At 38.2% G+C, this 24,898-nt stretch overlaps 1 protein-coding gene across 1 annotated transcript in view; it reads right to left on the bottom strand.

Moving 5' to 3' along the window:
* Window positions 1–21,710, bottom strand: part of LOC149544672 (uncharacterized) — a 58,355-nt gene extending 36,645 nt beyond the window's left edge. Inside the window, exon 1 of the mRNA XM_089795235.1 lies at window positions 21,268–21,710. The gene's annotated coding sequence lies outside the window, so the exon portion shown is untranslated. The remainder of the gene's footprint in view (window positions 1–21,267) is intronic.
* Between the last annotated feature and the right edge of the window lie 3,188 nt (window positions 21,711–24,898).

Here is a 24,898-nt window from a genome sequence, read left to right as displayed (position 1 = left end):
GGACTTAGCTATGGCTGCTCGGAAATCTTCTGTCAGCACCCTTTGGCATCAACAATATGGGCACTTAAATGTGCATTATCTCTCACAGCTTGCTCGGGATGAGCTTGTTCTTGGTTTGTCGGAGATTCAAACTCAACACCTTGGAGTTTGTTACGCATGTCAAGCTAGGAAGCAACATCGCACACCTTTCCCCAGTGGCGATTCTTGGCGAGCTTCTCAGGTACTTCAGCTTGTTCATGCTGATATCTACGGCCCTATGGCCACTTCTTCTATTCTTGGGTACAGGTATTTTCTGTTGTTTGTAGATGATTTCAGTAGAAAAATGTGGGTGTATTTCCTTAAAAAGAAATCAGATGCATTTACTATATTTCAGAAGTTTAAACCCTTAGTTGAAAAAGAGTCTAGGAAATCTATTATTACTCTTAGATCAGACAATGGGGGAGAATTTTGTTCTAATGCTTTCTCCAACTTCTTGGATACACATGGCATCCAATGCCAGTTCACCACACCGCACACGCCACAAAAGAACAGTGTAGTTGAATGTCGAAACAAGACAATCACCAAGATAGCTCGTTCCATGCTCAAACACAGACATGTTCCGAAGCAGTTTTGGGCAAAAGCAGTTAACACTGTAGTTTATCTATTGAACCGATCACCCACAGTGGTGGTCAAAGATAAAACTCCAGAAGAGGCTTGGTCAGGTCACAAGCCCAGAATCAGTCACTTGAAAATTTTTGGCTCTCTTGCTTTTGTTTGGATCCCTGATGCTTCATGCACCAAGTTGGATGCCAAGAATCAGAAACTAATGCTTACTGGATATAGCAGTCTTCACAAAGCCTACCGCCTAATTGATGTTGAGACATCTCGTCTCATATATAGTCATGATGTAGTCTTTAATGAGCAGAAAAGACCATTCATGCCTGTTTCTCTTATTCCTAATCCAGCAGACCAGCCTAGCAGGCTCATGATTTGGGAGTTCGGCTTCGATTAGGTCCACCTAATGGGAGGGCTTCAGTAGCTCCTGCAGCTCCAGTTATTCCAGTGATACCTGTACAGACACCTCTGGCTTCTCTTGCAAGATCACCTCGCTTTGTAGATGCTTCACCTGAGTTTGATCCAGCTTCTTCTGATGACGATCCTACTGATCAAGCATCTCCTAGTCATATTGTTGGTCATTCTCCTATCCGGCCTAAGTAGTGGGCTAAGACACTTGCTGATCTTCATGATGATGAGCTCATTGATGGGAGAACTGCTCGGAAAAAGAGCAAAACTATAGATTCTGTTAACTTTGCTCTTATGGCCAACATTCACAGTGTGTTTGAACCTCAAACATATTCTGAGGCTAAAAGAATTCCAGAGTGGGAACAAGCCATGACATTTGAACACCAAAGCCTGCTGAAGAACAACACTTGGGTCCTTCTAATCTTCCACCAAGGAAGAAACCCATTGGCTGCAAATGGATCTACAAAATCAAATACAAATCAGATGGTACTTTGGATAAGTACAAAGCTCGTTTAGTGGCGAAGGGCTTTTCTCAACGTCAGGGCATTGATTATGAGGAGACCTTTCTGTTAATAACAAGCAAGTATTTTTTACCAATTACTTCGTAATAGTATGAGAGCTAAGACGAGACATATGAAAAGTTACATTGGCATCCTTGCTGCCTGCACCAAATTGGAGATATAGAACAAGGTATGAGCATTCAAGCACGTGCTTTTTGAGTCTTGGATTGAAGTAAAGAGGTAAAGAAGCTAGTAACGGCTTTCAACACCAATGTGATAGCCCACATGGTCAAGGCCAAAGTATTCAGAACAGAGAAGGATGTAGCAAATTATTTATGTTTCTTTGTATGTGACCACACGCGATTAGAAGGAATATACATATTGAAGTACATGAGCTCTTTAGAGGAAGATTTATAATCCCAGCCGTGGCTTGCCTTTCTTTTCCAACACAATCACATTGGTGGCAACCATTGACAAAGTGTGCAAACTATTTAACAAAATGCTGAGTTCGAAGTTGATATTGGTGGAGACTCGTGAGCTACCTATTTTCTCTCATATTTTCATTGACAGTTATGAGATTCATAAAACATTGTGATTGATGAACATAACATTTGCAGCCCAAAGCATTCAAAATGGCAAAGGATAGAGTAAGCAAAGTGGCATGTTAGCTATTTTACTGAGTGTTATTTGGACAGCCGACTAACCTAGAGCATAGGAACATAGACAAAGCACTCAAACTATTTGCCAAAATGTCTACGTAAATGCACACAACAGCTTTTGAAAGCTCAAATGCAAACACGGGAATTCCAAATCCATTTGATTTCTCTACATTGTCAAGCCTGCTCAATGATCCAAGTATAAAAGAATTGGCAGATCAAATAACCAAAGACCCATCATTCAATCAAATGTCAAAGCAATTGCAACACAGTGTGCGTGGATCGGGTCAAAAAGGAATCCCGCAGCTGGCTGTTGAGTAGTATTTTTCAGCAATGCACTTTGCTTGTGGTTATGGAGATGTGAAATGCGCCGAAGTACTTATACAAGCTGGGGTAGTTGTTGATGCACTTGATAAAAAATATATAATATGGCCCTTCATTATGCAGCAGGCTATGGATGCCAGGAGTGTCTAGAACTCCTATTAAAAAAAATGGAGCTTCTGTAACCCCGCAAAGGAGAGACAACTATGATGAAGACCAGAGAAAAGAAGCAAAAGCATGGGGAGTTTTGCAAACCGTTTGACAAATTGTCAATATAGTTTAAAATCTTCAGTATGTGTCAAATGGAGATCTTGTTCTGCAAAGACAATGTGCAAAGGGTGACACAAGAATTGTTTGACAGAAGAATATGAAGATGCGGATGCTAAACCACCACCTTGGTTGTAGCCGTAAACATCAAGTTCATCTCTTTATTCTATTTGTAAAGTTGCAGGAGGAGCCACCGTTTGGAAGAATGGTGGATATATGACCAAAGTTTAGATGAAGAAATTGTTTGTCATAGTCCCATTTTTTATTCTTCATCAAAGTGTTGACTACAAAAGCATCATGCTTGAAAATAGTGATTTTTGTCACATTTGGCCATATGATAAGAATTTGATTATTCTTGGTTAATTTTGTTGAGGTTAATTAACCTCTCCCAAAACACGTATTTTGGAAGTAGTTATTAACCACGAGAGTGTAGTTCTTAACCTCCATCTCTATAAAAGGGATCTTTTTGGCTTTGTAAAGAGACTTTTTGGGATTTTAGGAAAAGGAAACACTATGCTAAAATTTTGATCAGAAGATGATATTTGGAAAGTATGTACAAATTTTCTCTTTGTAAACAAAAATTCCTCTTAGGTGCTTGGTGCAAGAAAATAAAAGAACATGCAATTTGAGTTCTCTTCTTCTGAATCTAAATTGTTAGAAATGTTGATTCTCTTTGTAATGAGCATTCTCACAGTATTGTGCAGATGTTTATGAACCTTCGGATCAGCATTGTGCTAGTAATAGTTCTCAAGCATAGATCTTGATTGTTGTTATTAGCGGTTTATGTTAATTCAAGAAAGCTGTGAAGTCGTGTGGTGCATTCATCATCATGAGCTTTCTCATCTTTTAAAGTTTGATTTCATTTTTATTTAAAAACTTTAAAATTATATCATACAAGGGAGCTGCCCCTCTAAATGCAGAGGAAGGCTGCATACCAAGGGTCTATCCAACTGTTGTGAACGGTTTGCCACGTACACTCCGTTGGGCAATTTTTACAGTGACAAATCTGTTTACCAACAAGGATCAAACAACTTAGAGTTTCTGTTAAAACTAGACCAAAGGAAGAAGTCATTGCCTTTCTAGCTATGCCTCAAACTACCACATTTGTCTTCGGGGTACTCAGTCATGTTAAAATCTCCTACAAATATCCATCTAGCTGTAGGTAAATTTTCAGAGAGCCATGCCCATAACTGAGCTCTTTCCCTATAGCCATTTGAGGCATATAAATTGCAAATGCCAATAATGTTGAGAGTGATGAGTATGGTGGTTGTTCACCATACGGTGAATCATCGTACAAGTACAGTGAGACACCATAAAGGTGAGTCCACTGTACGGTGAGAGCCAACCAAGGCTCACAAATAATGGCAACTACGATAAGATGGAATGTACAAGTACGGTGGTTGACAGTGGTTTCTAAGTATGAGTACGAGTATGAGTACCATGTAGAGTATGAGTTCCATAGTACAAAGCCCATTAGATGGTAATGGCGAGTACGACAAAGTCAATATGGCGAAGTTAGTACAGCAAAGACAGTATGTGACATTGATGAAGCTAAGTCCAACATGGTGGAGATTGTATAGTGTACCGATATGGTGAACTGGTACAATACCAGTGCCTACGGTGTAACAACCTGTTTTTTCAGGTCTTAATTTACAACTAACATACTCAAAGAAATACAGTTATTACTTCATATTCATAAGAAACAGTTAAATCAGTTTCGTTCATATGAAAGAGATTGATGGTTAAAATTAGTTAAACAAAATTTCTTAACTAAGAACTTAAAACACCATCAAGGAATTTACTATAGAATTTAAAATCCACATACTATGAAATTTGAACCGATAAATCATTGTAAGAATGCTTCTGCAATCACCCAGATTAGTCCACAAGTACCACTATAACAAAATCTTATAACGACTACCATTCAATACCACTATATCAAAATTAAATGATGATTATCATTAAATACCACTATATAAAATTAGGGCATCACATATCACTGTATCAATTAGGGCATCAATTACCATTGGATCATTTAGGGCTTCAGATACCACTATATCACTTAGGGCTTCAGATACCATTGCATTAGTTAGGGCTTCAAATACCACTAAATCAATTAGGGCTTCAGATAACATTGTATCAGTTAGGGCTTCAGATACCATTGATTCAATTAGGGCTTCAAATACCACTGTATCATTTCTTTCCTTCTGATTGCTTAACTATGGCAATAACATAGGATTAGAAAATATGCTCATATTTATTGTTCTTATAAATCTTTCTCTCGCATCTTAATGTAAAATAACTTTAATGATGAGAAAACTCAATTAATCTTACTTTAGTCTTACATATACAACATAAAAGTAAAATACCTGTTTCTAGTAACCAATTGAATGTATAACTTATGTTTGTTGTGCGTCCAACAACTTGGGGAGAGGTGAAATATTGTCAGGGGCTTAACCACCCAACCTCGGACCTTAACTTATTTTCCACACAATCTCCAACAAAAAAAGCCCTCCCTACCTGGAATTTGGACTTGGAACATCTGTCATCTACTAAGCATCCTAGTATCCAACCAAACCACTAGACTTGACAACAGGAGTTATAATAACATGATCATGCATGGGCTATTAAATGATATTATTCTAGATTTAATGTATCATATCTGAATTTTATTTTCTAAGTCGTTGCAGATTCCATCTCACCTCTTCACCATTTCCATGGCTATACAACCGATGAATCCCAGGTGCTTGGAAATTCTCAGAACAACTAGTTCTTTCTATTGATCCTCAACTATTTCATAATTAACATATATTCCAGCTTATCACAATCTGTGATTTGAGAGATTATAATCTTTAGAGATTTCAGAATTGATTGTTTGATTTTAATATCCATTGGCATAAGGATCCATACTATGGTTACTTGGTTATCACCTTCCATGAACAAGGCTAATTTAAAGAAGTTCAATTTGTAAATTCAAACAAGATATCAAACAACACGTTATCATGATAATTATTGAAACTTGCTGCATAGATTCACTGCTTAGTATGCTTATCACAATCTGTAACCAAAAGATTATGTTCTTGAAACCAGTTGAAACTATTAACAAATTCAGATTTCCAAACAGAATATTTCACTTAGATTTTATTACACTTAGAAAACCCTTCTTTAAGAGATGCTATTCAACACTCTTTATTATGATTATGGAAACCATGAGAGTTAAGAAGAAAGGTCATCATAATTTACAGGGGTTACTCAGCCAGTAAAGGAAATAGCTTGATCACAAGCAAAAGATAAGAGATTTCCACGCCTAGCCGGCTGCTATAGAAAAATAAACATATTGGAATGGTAACTCATGACCTGATAAGAATTTAGTAATGCTTGGATGATCTTGAACTCTATTCAATTCTCTTCAGCTGGTTGAGACATCACCTTCAGTGCTCACAGCCTCTAATTCTCAGCCAGAATTACTTGCACGTCTATGTTGAAATCATACAAATAGAACAAGGTTTTTATCAAAGGTAAATTACAGATGAATCAATGGCAGATTGAGCGTGTTTCAATGGCAGATTGCGGTGTATCAATGGCAATTTGCAGACATTTTCATGGCAGATTATAGGTGTGTCAAATGCAAGATGCTAACGTAACAATGCAGGGTCGATTTGGTTATTGAGACAAGAGATTCTGAAAAATATATCATGGTAGGAAGAAGACCGATACCGAGGAAAAGGGTCTTGCTGTCTCTCCCTCACAGCTTCCATATTAAAAGGTCTAGCCATGACTTCTTGGCTACCACCAGTTAAAAGATTTAAAAACCATTTGGATTCCAAGTATTAAATCGATTGCAAAAGAAAGGAAATAAAAAGGTTGGAAGAAAGAGTTGGAAAGATTATAATTTGATTATTACCAATTTATCATGCCAAGTGTTAATCAATTAAGAGCAAAGAATATTAAAATGGAAAAATAAAGTTGGACGATTATAAATCGAATATTATAATAATTTGAATATTATTATAATCTTATATTTATATTTGTACATGTAAATATATTAATGGGTTGACATCACTTTATTATAAATTATTATAGTATAATGGTACCATTTCATTTTTATATCTATATGTACGTATATAGATATATTTATTATAATAATATGGTGAAAGATCATATTAAATCCTTTGAGGTATGTTTTATATTTAACTCAATTATTTTATGTTTCTCAAATTATTTATTTAAATAGCTCATGTGGGTCCCACAGATGTATTCTGTTTCAAGTCACTAGGTCCTCAACCCATCTACCAAGTGATGGTGATGCTCCTATGCCTAATTCTTTTCTGACAATGCTTCCACCCCTTCGACGTATTTCCTGCAAGGAAATTCTCCGAAATTAAATCATATTATCATAACAAGTTATAAATAATCATAACGGCTAACCGCCCATTCAATTTCATGAATTCGTGATAAATAATTATAACAACTAACCATCTTATCATTTCACTGGATTATAACCAATTAAATTGTCAACTGACTTCATGTAAACCTCAATGGCTATATTTTAAATTAGGTCAAAAATTGGGATGTAACATATGGAGTAGCGTCTATGTATAGTTCTATGGATAGTTCTGTTGTGGCCAACAGTTGGGTAAATGGGAGTTGGTAGATCATTCTATAATGTAACAATTGATATACCAAATTCCATAACAAATTGTAGAGTGTAAAAATATTTGCGAGATTCATTAAGAATGGCAGGCCGTTAAGGCTGAAATAGGGCAAGGTGTCGAAGTAGTGTAAAGTCAGGTTGATTGTAACATAGTATGAGCCTGTGCAAAAGTCCATTGCTGTTCGTATGTAACATTGGTTATCATAATACAAAAAGTGACCCTCGAGTTCTTGTGTGGTGCATTTTTTTCTTGAAAGGGTTTCCCACGTTAAATTTGGTCTCCTGTGTTTATCTTGTGTGCATGGTATTTTCATACTCTCGTCTCTATATTTAGATTTACTTGTATTTATTTCCTTTCCAAAGTTGGCATTAGGAAGGCATTTCCATACTATAGCTTTCCTAACAAGTGGTATCAGAACCAAACAAGTTCCTTGGTATCCTTATTAGTAGGGTTGGGCATTTGTGTCAATTTGGTTTTGGTGGAAGTTTGCAAAGTGTTTATCTAGAAATTGAGATGGCGCGAATAGACATTAAAAAGCTCAATGGCACAAACTTTGAGTTGTGGAAACTTAAAGTTGAAGATATGATGGTTGACCAAGATCTGTGGATCATTTTCTGGAAGCAAGCCTTCAAGCATGAAGCAAGAAGATTAAGATCTAGCAGATTAGAAGGCTAGAGGACTAATAAGGTTGTGCCTTGCGGATTTGTTTTGTTAAACGTTCATAAGGACAAAATTGCACATTCTTTGTGGAAGAAGTTGGGAGACATTTACCAGGAAAAAATCCTTGGTAAACAAGCTCTTCCTGAGAAAGAAGTTTTACTCTCTAAACATGGACTAAGGAACGGTTGTGGCAGATCATTTATAACGCGTTTAGTATGGTGATTGCACAACTAACATATGTTGATGTGTCCGTTAGTAAAGAAGAGTGTTGTATGTTACTGCTATGCTCATTGCCTGATTCATGGGATCGTCTTGTGATGGCCATTGAAAGTATTACCACCCAGTTTATAATGATGTCGTAGTTGAATGTTTGAATGATCTATAACAAATTAGGAGTTAGGTATAAGTGAATGTTTATTTTCTTGAATCTTTATCATGTAAACATTTTGTTTTTTAATTTTATAGTTTAAGAAAAGAAGAGATTTGGATCATATAGACTGTAAGGTCTTTATAGTGGCATTAGAGCTTTAGTCCTACCAACGATGGGTTTTCTTTATGATTAAGAGGAATTACTGGTGCCATTAGAGCAAGATAAAGAGTATCCCCTGTGGGCGGCGATGATGAAGAAGCAAAGGCCTTCTTTAGACATTATGAAGCTCTGCAACTTGGTTTTGCAAAGAAATTAAAAGAAGTCACCCAATTGCCAAGAGGGCTTAAGCAGAACCAAGATGGCAGAAACTGTCCATGAGACCGGTGAAAGAAGCGCTACTAATAGAGGAATTAGTGGTAAAGGAACTGAAGTTTTTGAATACCCCAACCTAAAATTGTTTGAGGTCAAACAATTAGGAGATGGGATGACTGAGATGAACCCTTTAATTCGAGGCCACTTAGCTTGGATGCAAATTCTAGCTGTTAGGAGATGGGATGACTGAGATGAACCCGTTAATTTGAGGCCACTTAGCTTGGATGCAAATTCTAGCTGCCAAATGTGCAAGTTTTGTCTTCTTGCGGAAAGATTAGAGGAAAATCAGATAGCTGCCAACTGTGCAAATTTTGTGCTTCTTGCAGACAGTCATATTTTTGTTGTGTTTTATTTCTGTTTTGTATCTTCTATCAACTTCTACTAAGGAGCCAAATCAGATTACTTACTTGTCTTGAACCGCAAATTAATGAACTCTTCTAACAACTTCTTGAAAGGTGCCAAATCAAATTGCTTACTTGTCTTGAACAGAAAATTAATGAACTCTTCTACCAACTTCTTGAAAGGTGCCAAATCAGATTGTTTACTTGCCTTGAATAGCAAGTTAATGAATCACCCTTGGTAGGTATATAATATATATAGAAGACTGCTATTCTTTTGTTATGCTGAATATTATTTTGTTAGGAGCTACATATACCATTTCTAGGAGTTCACCCTGTTAGGAGTGGTTAGTACATTGTTAGGAGTACAATAGAGACCTGTTAAGATCTACCTCACTAGAGGATTTAGAACTGCTTCTGAGAGTCCACCCTATTAAAGGATTTACATGAAAAGACCTGTTAGACTCTACCCAATTAAGGGATTCCTCTTGTTGTGATTGTTAGGGAACAACAAGTTGAATGATCTATAAGTAGCACTGCTAGCGTGTCAGATCCAATCTGTTCTATCCACTTACTGTTCACTGCTCAATATCTTCTTCAAACTTTGATCGCAACCTCTATAATCACTAAATTTCTTCTACTGAACTCACCTCATAACATTCGTTCTTTCACTAAGAATAGCATTATGCAAATACATAATGCTTATGCCGCTTAATCTTAGCCATCCATTCAAATTTCAAACTTGTCGCACAAATACCATATGCAATTCAAGTATCCTGATGTCTCACATGTGTTTTCTATGACCACCTTTGGTGCAGGAGCACCCACATAAAGATTGTACATCGTGATTTCTGCATGAGCCAACTTGAGGAATTTATCCCGATTTCGTCATTAGGATAAGATCTTTTCTTGGGATTTGTTCAGACCATTGTGGGGTCATTCTTCCCTATTCTATATTGATCTAGAATATTCTGTAAGCCGTTTTGGCGGGAAGTCTCTTTGGGTCGATTTTCCTATTTTGTAATAATCTAGAATGTTCCATAGACCGTCCTAGCAAGTATAAATAGAGTTTTTAGGTTTAGGTTCAGTCAAGTTTTTGGATACGAAGTTACGGGGAGAAGAAATCTTTAGGAGGGCAAATGTATATACTGTTCATTTGATGAATCAATTAGAAGAATATTGTTATCTATCTCTTTTTAGTGCTGGTTCCTTTTGTTTTTGCTTCCGTTCAGTTTATCTTTGCATCATTTTTGGTATGACAAAGGTTGTGAATAGAAGCTTGGGTAATTTGTTGAAATGCTTAGTTGGAGATGAAACACATAATTGGGAGATGGTATTGGCACAAGCTGAGTTTGCATATAATAATTCTGTGAACAGAAATATAGGGAAGACACCTTTTGAGATTGTTATTGGAATGAAGCCTAGAGGAGTATCAGATTTAAGAGATATTGATGGTGAAGAGAAGAGAAGTGTTGCAGGAGAAGAATTTGCTGATTTCATGGAGTCTTTGCATAAGGAAGTGAAGCTAAAGTTGGAACAAAGTAATCAAAAGTACAAGGAGAATGCAGATAAGTCTAGAAGACATCATATTTTGAAGTTGGTGATAAGGTAACATAGCAGACCTCACACCATTCAAAGCAACCAATGAAGAAATTGATATAGGACCGATTGTTGATACAAAAGACATTAAACATCTACCATTTAAGAAGACACCACAACTAGTAAGGATACTTGACACCAAAGTCATCAAGCAAACAAGAGGAAAGGAGTCCAAGCAGTATTTGGTAAAACTCAAAGGTTATTCGGATGTAGATGTTGTGTGGATGACCAAACAAGATATCAAGAAGCAGGGTACCACTCTACAAGAGCTCATCTCAAGTGGGCTTGAGATAAAATTTCCTAGGGAGTATGGTGCAACAGCACCCACATAAAGATTGTACATCATGATTTTTGCACGAGCCGACTTGAGGAATTTATTCCGATTTCGTCATTAGGGTAAGATCTTTTCTTGGAATTTGTTCAGACCATTATGGGGTCATTCTTCCCTATTCTATATTGATCTAGAATATTTTGTAAGCTGTTTTGGCGGGAAGTCTCTTTGGGTCAGTTTTCCCATTTTGTAATAATCTAGAATGTTTCATAGACCGTCCTAGCGAGTATAAATAGAGTTTTTAGGTTTAGGTTTAGTCAAGTCTTTGGATACAAAGTTACAGGGAGAAGAAATCTTTAGGAGAGCAAATGTATATACTGTTCATTTGATGAATCAATTAGAAAAATATTGTTATCTATCTCTTTCCGGTGCTGGTTCCTTTTGTTTTTGCTTCCGTTGAGTTTATCTCTACATCAACCTTGATCATTATTAGAGTTTTCATGTGCTTTTCCCAAGAACAGTCAAGATGTGTTTGACCTTCTCCAACATCTTATGAATCTTCTCTTCACACTTGCTTCGATCGCACACCATACCTTTTAATCTGACCACATTGATCATACCGTTCATCGATCAATGATCTCTCATCAGGGTCTCAAGAACACGAGATATATATCCTCCAACACCTTCTGACAATGAAAAACTTGCTCATCTATCATCATCGTGTGTTCTGATAGCACACATAGTCTTTGTACATCATGTAAAAGCTCTATGTCTGCTCCACTTTATTCATGCTAACTTGTTGTTGCTCCTCCTGCATCCCGGTTGCAATACTTAGTTGTTTTCCTGCTCACCAATCACTGCCTTATCTTACCAATTTATCCATCTTTGTGCAGTGATTGTGTTGCCATCAATGACAACTAAATGCTCCACTACTTCTGACTGCACCCCACAACCCATCATAAGACCAACAATCTCCCCCAACTCTTATTTCAATGCCAACAATCAGATTGTTTACCTGCCTTGCATAGCAAGTTAATGAATCACCCTAAGTAGGTATATATAGATGACTGTTAATTTTTTGTTATGCTGAATATTGTTGAGTCTAGGTGAAGGGACAAAACCCCCCTGAACCACTTGTGCTATCTAGGTGAAGGGATGAAACCTCCATGAACCACCTCTGCTATCTCGGTGAAGGAATCAAACCCCCACGAATCACCTCTGTTGCCTGGGTGAAGAGATGAAACTTCCATGAATCAACACTACTGTTGTACTTCAAACTCGATATTGAGTTTTGTACAATTTGTAAGCTCAACTGCTGCTATTAAGAGAATTTATGTCAATTTTCTATAAATCAGTTGGTTCCAAAATTTGCACCTTCTAGTGAATTTGTGTAAGGAATATTGAATGTTTGAATGGTCTATAAGAAATTTGGAGTTCAGTATAAGTGAATGTTTATTTTTTGAATCTATATTGTGTAAGTAGTTTGTTTTCGAATTTTATAGTTAAAGAAAAGCAGAGATTCAGATCATACAGACCTTAAGGTCCTTACAGCCTGCCTTAATAAAAAAAAAGGTATAGAATGATATATAAACACAAAAATCACCCGGCCGCATACATATTCTAAATAACTAGCCCTTGCACCAAATGAGGTGCAATGGTGTAGTTGATAGGGGTGTTTTTAGTTTCTTTCCATTTGGAAGTGTATGGAGTAGTAGTAATGGCCATTGCCTACATATACTATGCATATAAGCATTACCCAATTAAAAGAATGAATGAAGTATGATAATGCACATAATAGACATTCAGTATACAGGAAATGAAAGGTTACAAGATAGTGTATATGATTTGATCGATCCAATTTTGCTTGTACATAGGCGCCAAAGCACTGGCGAGAACACCCATCTCATAAGAGTGCAGTGTGATTTCAGTCTAGCGATACATATTAATCCAATAATGTAGATTAGAAACTTAAGTAATTTTGATATTAGTTGTACATATGATTGATATAGTTACTGTTTTGTGTAGATCATATGTGAAAATCCAAACTTTACTCATTGTAGGGATGGTCTTCATCAGCATTCCTGAAATAAAAGTAGCAACAAGAACACATTATAAAACCAAAAGTCTCAAACCTTGCTTCCTAAGCCACAATGATAGGCAAAAGGTTTATTAAGTTTTGCAGCCATGTAAAGAACATCTTGAATCATTTTGCCTGACCCAACGACAGTGATGCCCATCCGACTAGTCACAAGCAAAACTCAAAACCAGGTTGCAAAGAAGAAAGAATAGGCTAAACGCCTCTATATCTATAATGCTTTCTTCTCTTCTCATCGGGGACCGTTACATCAGATCATTTGGTAAAACTCTAAACTCAGGGGAACAAAAAATCGGAATAATTGCTATCATTTCTATTTCAAGCACAAAAATTCCACGGATTACAGAGCATGTGAGCTCATGTTCAAGGTACTTTTTTTGCAGCCGAGCACACAAAAAATATGGTATCACAAAGGCTTCAGACTGTTCAAATTATAGTTAGAAAACTGTATAACTACCCAGAGAAAACTAAGGCCTGTTATAGTCCAATGTATTTGGGTAGTTTGCAATGCAAAGGAGGAATCAATCGTGTCTTTTGCAATGGGCAGTTGTCTTGTTGCCTGTGTATCCGAAGTAAAAACCGGCTGAGGATGAGGAGAAAGAGGAGGAAAGCGAGAAAGGTATTCCAGGTCATAATCTGATTTATTCTGGTTTAAATAGTAACCTCTTCAAGAGATTGCTTGACTTTCAATATCTCCAATTGATTTGTACTTTGGCAACAAGTATATTGTTAATGACCCACAACTTGGAGTTGTTTCCCCACATCAAATGTTTTGCTTCCTATATTTCTTGGCATTTCTTTAGTGCATTTGTTGTCTGCTCTTCAAATATAGCCTTCTTTAAGTGAGACCCTGTCTACATAAAACATCGCATTGGTATTTAGAGAGCAATTATTTATGTTCTAGTAATTTATCTATTATACTTCAATTGTTACTATCGAGTTGGAAAGAAGCTGCCAAAAACAGTCTAAGAGGTGATTCCCCGTAAAATCAAGCTTGTTTTGTAATGTCTCCATCTTTTTAGCATATCAGTGGAGTTCTTAGCCTTTACATTCTCCGAAGGCTAAATGGAGAAATAAGGAGAAATTGATTAAATTAATTTCTTATAAAGCCAAAAGTCAAAAAAAAAAAGTGACTTTATATTTAATTAATTAATTTAATTTATTAGAGAATGCATTAATTACTGGAAGGGGGAAGCTTCTAGTAATTTAATTTTCTAGAAGCACAATTAATTATTATATTGCAAGGGAGAAGCTTCTAGCAAGTGCATTAATTATTGGGAGGGGGAAACTTCTAGAGAATGCAATTATTAAATATTTTATTTAATTATTGTATTGCTAAAGAAAAGCTGCTAGCAAGTGCATTAATTATTGGAAGGGGGAAACTTCTAGAGAATGCAATTATTAAATATTTTATTTCTTTCTACGAGCGTCAAGGAAAAGTATAAAAAGAGGTGAGAGCTTCATTGTTCATCATCTGATTTTGTGAATTGCATTTGATATCAAGTTGGGAGAAGAAACTAAGGTTTCCAATTTCAGCCAGCCATTGGAGAACGTCAACTCTTCAGTGTTGCAACCATTTCAGGTGATGAAATATCCATTGAATTTGGTATTTGGGAGAGCTTCAATTCAAGAGTTCTATTTTGTGCTTAAATTGGAGAATAAATTTTGATTGCTACAGTACGCATGCAGGATGCCGCGCTACAATGTCTATGCTTTATTCATTTCCATTCTAGGGCATCACTATTATCATTGTACTTCATCAGCATATGATTTTGCTGTAATAATTCAGAATCTAAAATTTGGCATCATTGTTACATCTTGTTTCCATGTATTTGCACTAATAATACCAAAAGAATTGCATTTGAATATTAGTTCCTTGAGGGGTTACTATAGTGGTATCAGAGCTTGTTTGCAAAGTGTTTGACAAAATGTCAAACAACTGAAGTATAAAGATTTTTTCTTGGTGTTTGAAGAAGTTATAACCTGTTGGAGTCATTACAGTGGTATCAGAGTGGTTTCCTACCAGCCTGACAAGGTTTATGTAGCCACCATTCAAGTTAGTTCACAAAAGCAAAAACAAAAGGGCTCTATTTACATAGGGAACCAACACAACTAAGAACATGGCTGATAGACATTCTGAAAGCCCACCTAGAATTATGAGAGATGATGAGGCTTTACAGCGTCAAGATAGGCTTCTACAGTCAATAGAGGCGAGTACACAAGCAATGATGGCTATGATGCAACATTTGATTGACAGGAGAAATAATCATAATAATGACCAAGATGACAGGAGCATAGCAAGATCACAACATAGGACTCGGTCTAGGACACCTGACAAACCCACACGTCCTACATTCAAGGAAGAAACTCCAACACTCACACCTGATGCTAAGGTAACAGATATTGCAGATGAACTCCGACAAGCGAGGAATGAGTGGGATTCATTACCAGCATATGTACAGGACGAATGGACATTTGACAGGTACCTGAACTACAGAGCTGCTAGGCAGAAGCAGGCAGATAAACACAGTGAGTTGCAACAAGTCACCGACAAGTTGGTATTACCCACATTTGATGGCAGTGGGAAAATGACTGCTCGTGCTTGGATTCATAAGATGGATACTTTCCTATCTCTGGAGACTATGACAGAATTTGAAGCACTCAAGTATGCCACTTTACACTTAGACGGGGCAGCTCATGATTGGTGGACACATGGCATGATCACGTTGCAACACAATCAAGTAACCACTTCTCAGGAGTTTGTGGATAGATTGATAGAAAGGTTTGATAAAAAGGATCCTGAAGTTTATTTCCAGGAGTTAGCCCAGTTGAGACAGTCAAGAGGCTTAGAACAATTTATCAATGACTTCCAAAAGCTTGCAGTGATGGTACCTGGCATTTAAGAATGGAGGCTAGTCATTTTATTCACAGAGGGATTGACTGAACCACTCAAGGAGTGGGTAAAGGCCTTTGATCCTCCTACATTACAACAAGCCATGAAGAAAGGTCACAGTATGGAACTTGCAGCTCCGGCAAACTGGTTTAGTTCGAAGGGTTCTTCATCATTTAGAGATAATAAAGGGGGATTCAGCAAGGGTAAAGAGAAGGTTAGTGACTCAAAAGGCAAGTCAGTTGTACCTTTGGATAAGGAGACGCTTACTGACCTGCATAAGAAGAAGCTATGCTTCTTTTGCAAGGTCCCTATGAGTTTGGTCATGACTGTCCTATGAGGCCTAAGGGGAAGGCTAACTGGGTGATGTGGGCTTATTATGAGGGTTTGGATTCAAATAGCTCAAAGCACCATGATGAGGATCTTGATGAGGCAGAGGGTGAAAAGGAGGTAGATAGTGCTGAGAAAAAAGAGGCTCCAGAGCTACATTTACAGGAGGCACGTCTGTCTAGTATTCATAGAGAGGGATCTTTCAGACTTCGGGGAGTCTTGGCTGGACAGAAGGTTATTACTCTATTGGATATAGGTGCTACGCATAATTTCATTGATGCACGATTTGTGGAGAGGCATGGACTCATTACTAAGGAGTTTGAGGGATTGAGAGTCAAGGTAGCTGATGGATATACTCTTTGTTGTGACAGGATGGTGCGAGATCTACCTTTGCGCCTAAATAACTATGAGTTCAAGGGGGACTATCATGTGGTCAACATGGGTGACATGGACATAGTACTTGGGATGCAGTAGCTACATTCTTTGGAGGAGGTTACCCTGAGATTGAAGGATATAGAGATACGATTCGAGGTGGATGACAAGACTCATGTGTTGAAGGCTATCCATAATGGTGATGTCAAGACGATCTCATTTAGGCAGATGGAGAGATTAGCCAAGCATGATGATATAGAGTGGGCGGCAATATGCACCTTGATGCCTACTCAGGAGGAGCAGCATAAGACTGAATATCATCCGAATATTCATAAATTGAGAACCAAGTATGAGAAAGTATTCAGTGAGATTCCACCAGGCAGGCCACCAAACAGAGGCATTGAGCACATTATCGAGCTGGAGGAAGTCATGATCACACCATACTAGCACCCAAAATGACTCAAGGATGAGATTGAAAGGACCATCAAGGAGTTGCTAGCAATGGCACACATCCGACCAAGTAAGTCACCTTTTGCGTCTTTTGTTGTTTTGGTAAAAAAGAAGGATGGTACTCTACGGATGTGTATTGATTACAGAGTGTTGAATAAGAGAACTATAAAGAACAAGTATCCCATCCACGCATCAATGAGTTGATAGATAAATTGCATGGGGCTTGTTATTTCACAAAAATTGATTTGAGATCAGGCTATCACCAGATTGGAGTTCGAGAGCAGGATATTGAGAAAATTGCTTTCAGATGTCATTGTGGGCACTTCAATTTTGTAGTCATGCCTTTTGGTTTGACTAATGCACCTGCCACTTTTCAGTCCACTATGAACAGGGTCTTCCGCCATCAGTTGAGGAAATCTGTGCTGGTGTTCTTTGATGATATTTTGATCTATAGCAGGACTTGACAAGAACATTTAGAACACTTGGAGACAGTATTGAGCATTTTACTGATGGAGTCCTTGTATGCCAAGGAGTCCAAATGTGATTTGGGGATGATAGAGCTGTTGTATCTTGGACACATCATTAGTGCGGAGGGAGTGCAGATGGATCCTGAAAAGATCCGCGTTATTGTTGATTGGCCACCACCAAAGAACCTTACACAGTTGAGGGGGTTCCTTGGTCTATGTGGATTCTATCGCAGGTTTGTCAGTGGCTACTCATGACACACAGCACCTATGACAGATTTGCTAAAGAAAGGGGCATTTGAGTGGACTCGGGAAGCATAGGACTGTTTCATGCGGTTCAAGGAAATAATGACTACATGCCCACTATTAGCATTGCCTGATTTCACGAAGCCATTTGAGCTTCAATGTGATGCTTCTAGAGAGGGAGTTGGTGTTGTACTCATGTTGGACAAGCATCCTATAGCTTATGAGAGCAGGAAACTTATTCAGCATATATGATAAGGAGATGTTGGCCATTATACATGCCTTGGCCAAATTTAGACAGTATCTTGTGGGCAGCAAATTTAGTATTAAAACTGATCATGATAGTTTGAGGCACTTTTTGGGACAGCGGGACCTGAATGATCGTCAACAGAAGTGGGTGAGTAAGTTATAGGCCTATGATTTTGATATCACATATGTTAAGGGGACACAGAATGTTGTTGCAGATGTTTTATCTCATAGGCCACACTTCACTTCTATGATTCAAATATCAAAGGATTGGCGACACTTGATTGTAGCAGAATATGCCAAAGACACATGGGCCTCTGAAATAGTGGAGGGAACAGTGATCGACACCAGGTACACTCTTGTAGATAATTTGATCATTTACAAGAACAAGATTTACTTAGTCCCAGGATTGAAAGTGAAGCAGTTGGTTTTGAGAGCACTCCATGATTCACCTACAGCAGGCCATCTCGGGTATTTCAAGACTTACAGGTTAGTTCGAGAGCGGTTCACTTGGAAGGGGCTTAAGGCTGATGTTTTGCAGTATGTGCGTGTCTCGTTTGCCAACAGAACAAACAAGAGCACACTTATCCTGCAGGGCTCCTACAACCACTTCCTATTCCTGACAGGAAGTGGGAGTGCATCTCCATGGATTTTATCACAGGCTTGCCCAAAGCCCAAGGGCACGATTGTATCTATGTGGTGGTGGATAGGCTGACAAAATATACTCACTTCTTCCCTATCACTACTACATACTCAGCAACTCAGGTGGTAGAGGTCTTCTTCAGGGAGGTTTTCAGATTACATGGTTTGCCTCGGAACATTGTGAGTGACAGGGACAGCCACTTCATGAGTCACTTCTGGCAGAAGGTATTCCGATTGTGTGGCACCAAGCTTACACCTAGCACCAATTATCACCCACAGACTGACGGTCAAACGGAGATTGTGAACAAATGGGTGGAAGGGTATTTGAGGAATTATGTGACAACTCAACAGCAAGCTCGGGTCAGATGGATATATCTCTGTGAGTATTGCTACAATACTACATACCATATGACTATACAAATGACACCCTTCATGGCACTTTACGGTTATGAGGCACCCAGTTTCTTAGATTTGTTGTTGGGTGACTGTCGGGTATCCCGTGCAGGTGAACTATTATAGGAGAGTAAGGATATAATTGCTACTCTCAGGGACAACATTGCTAGAGCTCAAAACCAGCAAAAGCGGTAGGCAGACCAGAAGAGGATTGAGCGTAGTTTTGAGGTAGATGATATGGTCTACCTCATGTTGCAGCCATATAGGCAGTCCACTCTCAAGAAGAGTGGTACAGAGAAACTCAAGCCACGCTATTATGGACCATTCAAGATTGTCAAGCGAGTTGGTGAGGCGGCTTATGAGTTGGAGCTTCCCACAGACAGTAGAGTGCACAATGTGTTTCATGTGTCACGCCTCAAAAAGGCGTTGGGTCAGAATGTGGTGCCTTCTACAATATTATCTCCCTTGGATGATGAGGGAAAATTGATATTGGTGCCAGAGGCTATCATTGATTTCAGGGAAAGGAACTTGAGGCGGCACACTATAAGGGAGTATTTGGTGAAATGGAAAGACCTGCCAGTTGAGGATGCAACATGGGAGAATGAGGAAATTTTTCAACATCCGAACTTAAAGTTGCTCGAGGACAAGCAATTTCAGGGAGGGCGGACTGTAATGTCCCCTTTTTTTAGCATATTAGTGGAGTTCTTAGCCTTTACATTCTCCGAAGGCTAAGTGGAGAAATAAGAAGAAATTGATTAAATTAATTTCTTATAAAGTCAAAAGTCAAAAAAAAAAGTGACTTTATATTTAATTAATTTAATTTATTGGAGAATGCATTAAATTATTAGAAGGGGGAAGCTTCTAGTAATTTAATTTTCTAGAAGCACAATTAATTATTGTATTGCAAGGGAGAAGCTTCTAGCAAGTGCATTAATTATTGGGAGGGGGAACTTCTAGAGAATGCAATTATTAAATATTTTATTTAATTATTGTATTGCAAGAGAGAAGCTTCTAACAAGTGCATTAATTATTGGAAGGGGGAAACTTCTAGAGAATGCAATTATTAAATATTTTATTTCCTTCTACGAGGGTCAAGGAAAAGTATAAAAAGAGGTGAGAGCTTCATTGTTCATCATCCGATTTTGTGAATTGCATTTGACATCAAGTTGGGAGAAGAAACTAAAGTTTCCGATTTCAGTCAACCATTGGAGAACGTCAACTCTTTAGTGTTGCAACCATTTGAGGTGATGAAATATCCATTGAATTTGGTATTTGGGAGAGCTTCAATTCAGGAGTTCTATTTTGTGCTTAAATTGGAGAATAAATTTTGATTGCTACAGTACGCATGCAAGATGCCACGCTACAGTGTCTATGCTTGATTCATTTCCATTCTCGAGCATCACTATTATCATTGTACTTCATCAGCATATGATTTTGCTGTAATAATTCAGAATCTAAATTTTGGCATCATTGTTACATCTTATTTCCATGTATTTGCACTAATAACACCAAAAGAATTGCATTTGAATATTAGTTCCTTGAGAGGTTACTACAGTGGTATTAGAGCCTGCTTGCTAAGTGTTTGACAAAATGTCAAACACCTAAAAGTATGAAAAAAAAAATTTTGGTGTTTAAAGAAGTTATAACCTGTTGGGGTAATGTTGATTACATATCTTCCCCCTTTAGTTATTCCATGTTTTTTGAATTTGCAGTAATGTTGTTCCATGTTTTTTGAATTTGCAGTAATGTTGATTACATATCTTCCCCCTTTAGTTATTTTCATTGGATTATTATTACCATCCTATACACCATTAGCAGAAACCCCATTAAGGCGGTGAACAGACCATGAAATTTCCTACCATTACGATTTGTAAATAGGAGTAGCAGACATGCTTTTAAATATTGACCGGAACGAGGATGTTTATTGGCTAATGTTTTCCCCGCTTAGCTGTTCTCTTATTGTCTAGATACGGGCTTTGTGTTCTATTGTGTCTAGTTTGCGCTGAATTTCCGTAAGTTCGGGTTTATAGGAATTGTTTCATACCCGTCTTTAAAACACAGAAAATTTCTAAATTTCCAATCGTTTTTTTACGGAAAAACATAAGCATAATGTTTCGGACATTTCACTTACCCTCTAATAGATGACTGTGTCTTTGTTCGTTGCGGACGGCCCTGCGGGTTGCTCAATTTGGAAGACGTCCGTCATAGGCGGGCAGGTGGTAGAAGACACGAAATTTCGCTCCTGTTAAATCTTGTTCGAGAGGTACAAAGCTATGCGGGACACTGCTGAATAGATTACTGGGACGACAACGATTTCCAAACCCAAAGTATATTGCCTGTGACGGTAAGTCGACAATGTTGTGGCGGTTTTCTCACCTTTGGTAAGTTGGGTACTTCCTTTCCATCTGACCCTGCTAGATGGCGCCACGACCTGATGTAATGGCAGGGTGAAGCAGTCATCGGGTAAACATTTTCAGGGGAAGAAGTCCACGTATTCACGTTCCCGATGGCTTTTTTTTTTCACTTTTTCCGACGCATGCTACCGGCTGCGTGAGGCAGTTCCGGCGGGCAATGCTCGCGTAGGAAAAGTCTTATCGCTAATTAAACTCAAACAAGGGCGAGTGACATTCCTAAGATTCGGGACAGGCTAATCTCCACACAAAATGCATTAGGGTCAGTTTGGTTGCAAGAATTGCCTATGTGGTATTCATCTATGTTATAATAAGGTCTCTTTTGGTATTTGTGCATTCTTAAAATAAATTTTGGGAAGTCGCATCTGAGGCAGTGACAATCCTTTGCCACTTGCCGCGAGGAAGAAGAAATAGCCGTTGCAGTGTTAGCAGGACGAGTTTTGGCGAAGAAGATAGCGTGGTGGAAGGTTGTGCGGGTGGGAGACAAAAGCGTTTGACATGCATAGAGTGTAGGCCCCTCTTCTTCTGCACTTTCAAATAAAGGAGTAGGCAGTAGGCAGTAGGAGATAAAAGGAGCGAATAAAACAGGCAGATTACGTAGGCAGGATCACATTACATAGGTAGCGCAGGTATCAAAGGTTTCTTCTCTCAAAGTAGGGCCGACAACAGCAGCAATCGGTGCAGGGGCAGATTTGGTTTGGTCGGCAGTCTTGGCAACCAGTGGACCCAGCCATCCAGTGCTAAAGGCTTTGTTATTACTAGTGGGTCCATATTTGCGGGCTTCCAGAGGTAGATCCCAGGTATGCCTTTTCCCTTATTCTTACCTCTTACATTTTAGTGTACACCTGTTTGGGCTTCCTTTATTATTGCTCCTGGCTTTGGTAAATTTACAACGGTAAAACAACATAAAGAATATATATCAAGGCACCAGTGTGTCCTCATGGAAGGAACAAATAAGGAAATCACAGAAACACCTGCAGAGAAGATACTTGTACAAGTATCATTGATTGATCAACCAAAGATAATAGAAACACAGTTAGAACTAGGTGGGTCCACCTTGCAAAATACAGGATCTGTCAGTAACAGGGTGGCAGAGAATCTGATAGTTAGGGCACTTGTAACAGCAGAACAACAAACTAATCTGGGAGAAACTACGAAACACAATGACATCTCTGGTAACAATGGCTTGGTCCTGATATACGGGGATAGTTTAATGCATAGCAGGATCATCAAGTGGAATCAAGGGAGTTTCCTCATTCTTCCAGGACCCTCAGCCGAACATGCAAGTTCATTCAATCTTGGAGGGACAAATGGTAATTTACCCACAAACACTTTGAGCTTCTCACAAGCCAGTGGACCACCCACAGGAGGAAACTACACCTATGTGAATGCCAAACAATATAAAAGAATAATTAGGCGGAGAAAGATACGAAAGTTTAAAAATGCAAAAAGAGGAAAGTTAGCAGCTTTACTTCCGAAACCAATTCCACATAACTCAGACAGCTCAAGGGAGGCAGAAATAAATCTGAGGCTGACTGAAATCTCTGAAACAATTAAGCGGTTTGATAATATCAAAGATATTAACGGTAGAGAGAAGACAAATAATTCTCAGGTGATAGACACATTGGAAGATGGGCTGCCAAATAATTACAGCCCCACAAGGACACCTATGACGTGGTATCCAGACATCTTTGTAAACGATTTGGTAGCTATGAAAGAGAGGGTGTGGGTGCTTGAAGAGAGGAGCCAGATAGAAAGTATCACAATGAAAAGAGTTACTGAGGATAACTGAAAATTGACAGCGGAGATCAAGTCACTTAGAGAACAAATTCAAAAATTGCAATTTAATATGGAAAAAGGAGTATGAATTAATATTGTTAAAGAAAGAAGTAGGAGAAAAGAGGACAGCAGCAAGTACTACAGGAGAAGGAGAGGCTACAGAAAGAGATAAAACTCCGCAAATAAAAAATATACAAGATGCCATGGCCAATATGAAAATAAAAGAGAATCAACTCAGAGAACAAATTGAAGAAGTTAGATCATGGGCTAACATAATAAAGGGACCAGCAAACACTCCTATTGACAACATAGAAAAGCAAGTTCGAAGACAGATTAGAGAGGAAAAAGAAAGAAATGAGAAAGCAGCAAATATTATCATCAAAGGACTACGAGACTATGGAGAACAGGAGAAAACAAGGGATTTAGTTTTAGACTTCTTTAAAGACCAATTAGACTAGCATGGAACAACCATACAAGCACAAAGAATCGGAAAATGGTTTAGAGGAGGCAAAGACAGACATGTTAGAGTGACAATGAGGAATACAGGAGATAAAAACAGCATTTTCAGCAAGAGGAAGTTTCTTAGAGGCACACACATATATCTTGATGATGACCTCACCGTAACTCAGCAAGAAGAAAGGAGGAAGGAATGGAAAAAAGTGAAAACAGCAAGAGAAAATGGGAAGTGGGCCTGGCTACAAAATGGCAAAGCCCAAATTAGCGACAAAATCACAAGCAATAAATAGGAACTCGGGCCCACCTTGGAACATTTAACTATAGTTAGTTGGAACTGTAGAGGTTATCCTTGGAGAAGAGGACCTGGGTTAGGGCTGATAGCTAAAGATAATGACATCATTATGCTTACCGAGACACATGAGCATGATGGATGTAGGGTTCCAGATTTTGAAGGGTATAAGAAGGTATCACTGTGGAATGAGAAGATAGATAATGGTAAGGGGCATGGAGGCATCACCGTTCTAATAAAAGAAACTTGGAGTAGATTTGTAAACTTAGAGAAAGAAGATTTAAACAAGCAGTATATTTGGATTAAAATAATAGAGAATCAGATTACTATGAGGGTGGTTGTCTGTTACTTCGCCCCAAAAGGGTCAAAAATGTATAAAAAGCATAGATTGGATCAAGAAGACCCATTCGTTGCACTCAAAAAAGACATAGCAGCCCTGAGCTCTCTAGGAGAAATAATGATAATAGGGGATTTCAATGCTAGAACAGCAAACAACCAAACTCTCAATCTTAAGGAGAGCTACAGTGAAAGCAGAAACCCAGTTTGGCTTGAAGAAGGGACACAAAAATTGGAAAGATCTTCGCAGGATAGCATGGGAAAGATTAATCATTTTGGTATTGAATTACTAAGTTTATGCTGCCTATATAACATGGTCATATGTAATGGTTTGGAAAAGTGGCCTAAATCAGGTGGAATCACATGCAAAAGATACAATGGACAAAGTGTTGTTGACTATGTAATATGCTTGCAAGAATATGTCGCAAAGATAATTAACTTTGAGATAGAGGACTGCCCCATGGAGCTAAAATCTGATCATAACCCCATTT

Source organism: Cupressus sempervirens, chromosome 8 (genome assembly GCF_028749045.1).
Source record: "Cupressus sempervirens isolate cs-2001-9-10 chromosome 8, ASM2874904v1, whole genome shotgun sequence".
NCBI lineage: Eukaryota > Viridiplantae > Streptophyta > Pinopsida > Cupressales > Cupressaceae > Cupressus > Cupressus sempervirens.
The sequence above is the reverse complement of the archived record's forward strand: the minus strand, read 5'-3'. Positions and strand labels throughout refer to the sequence as shown.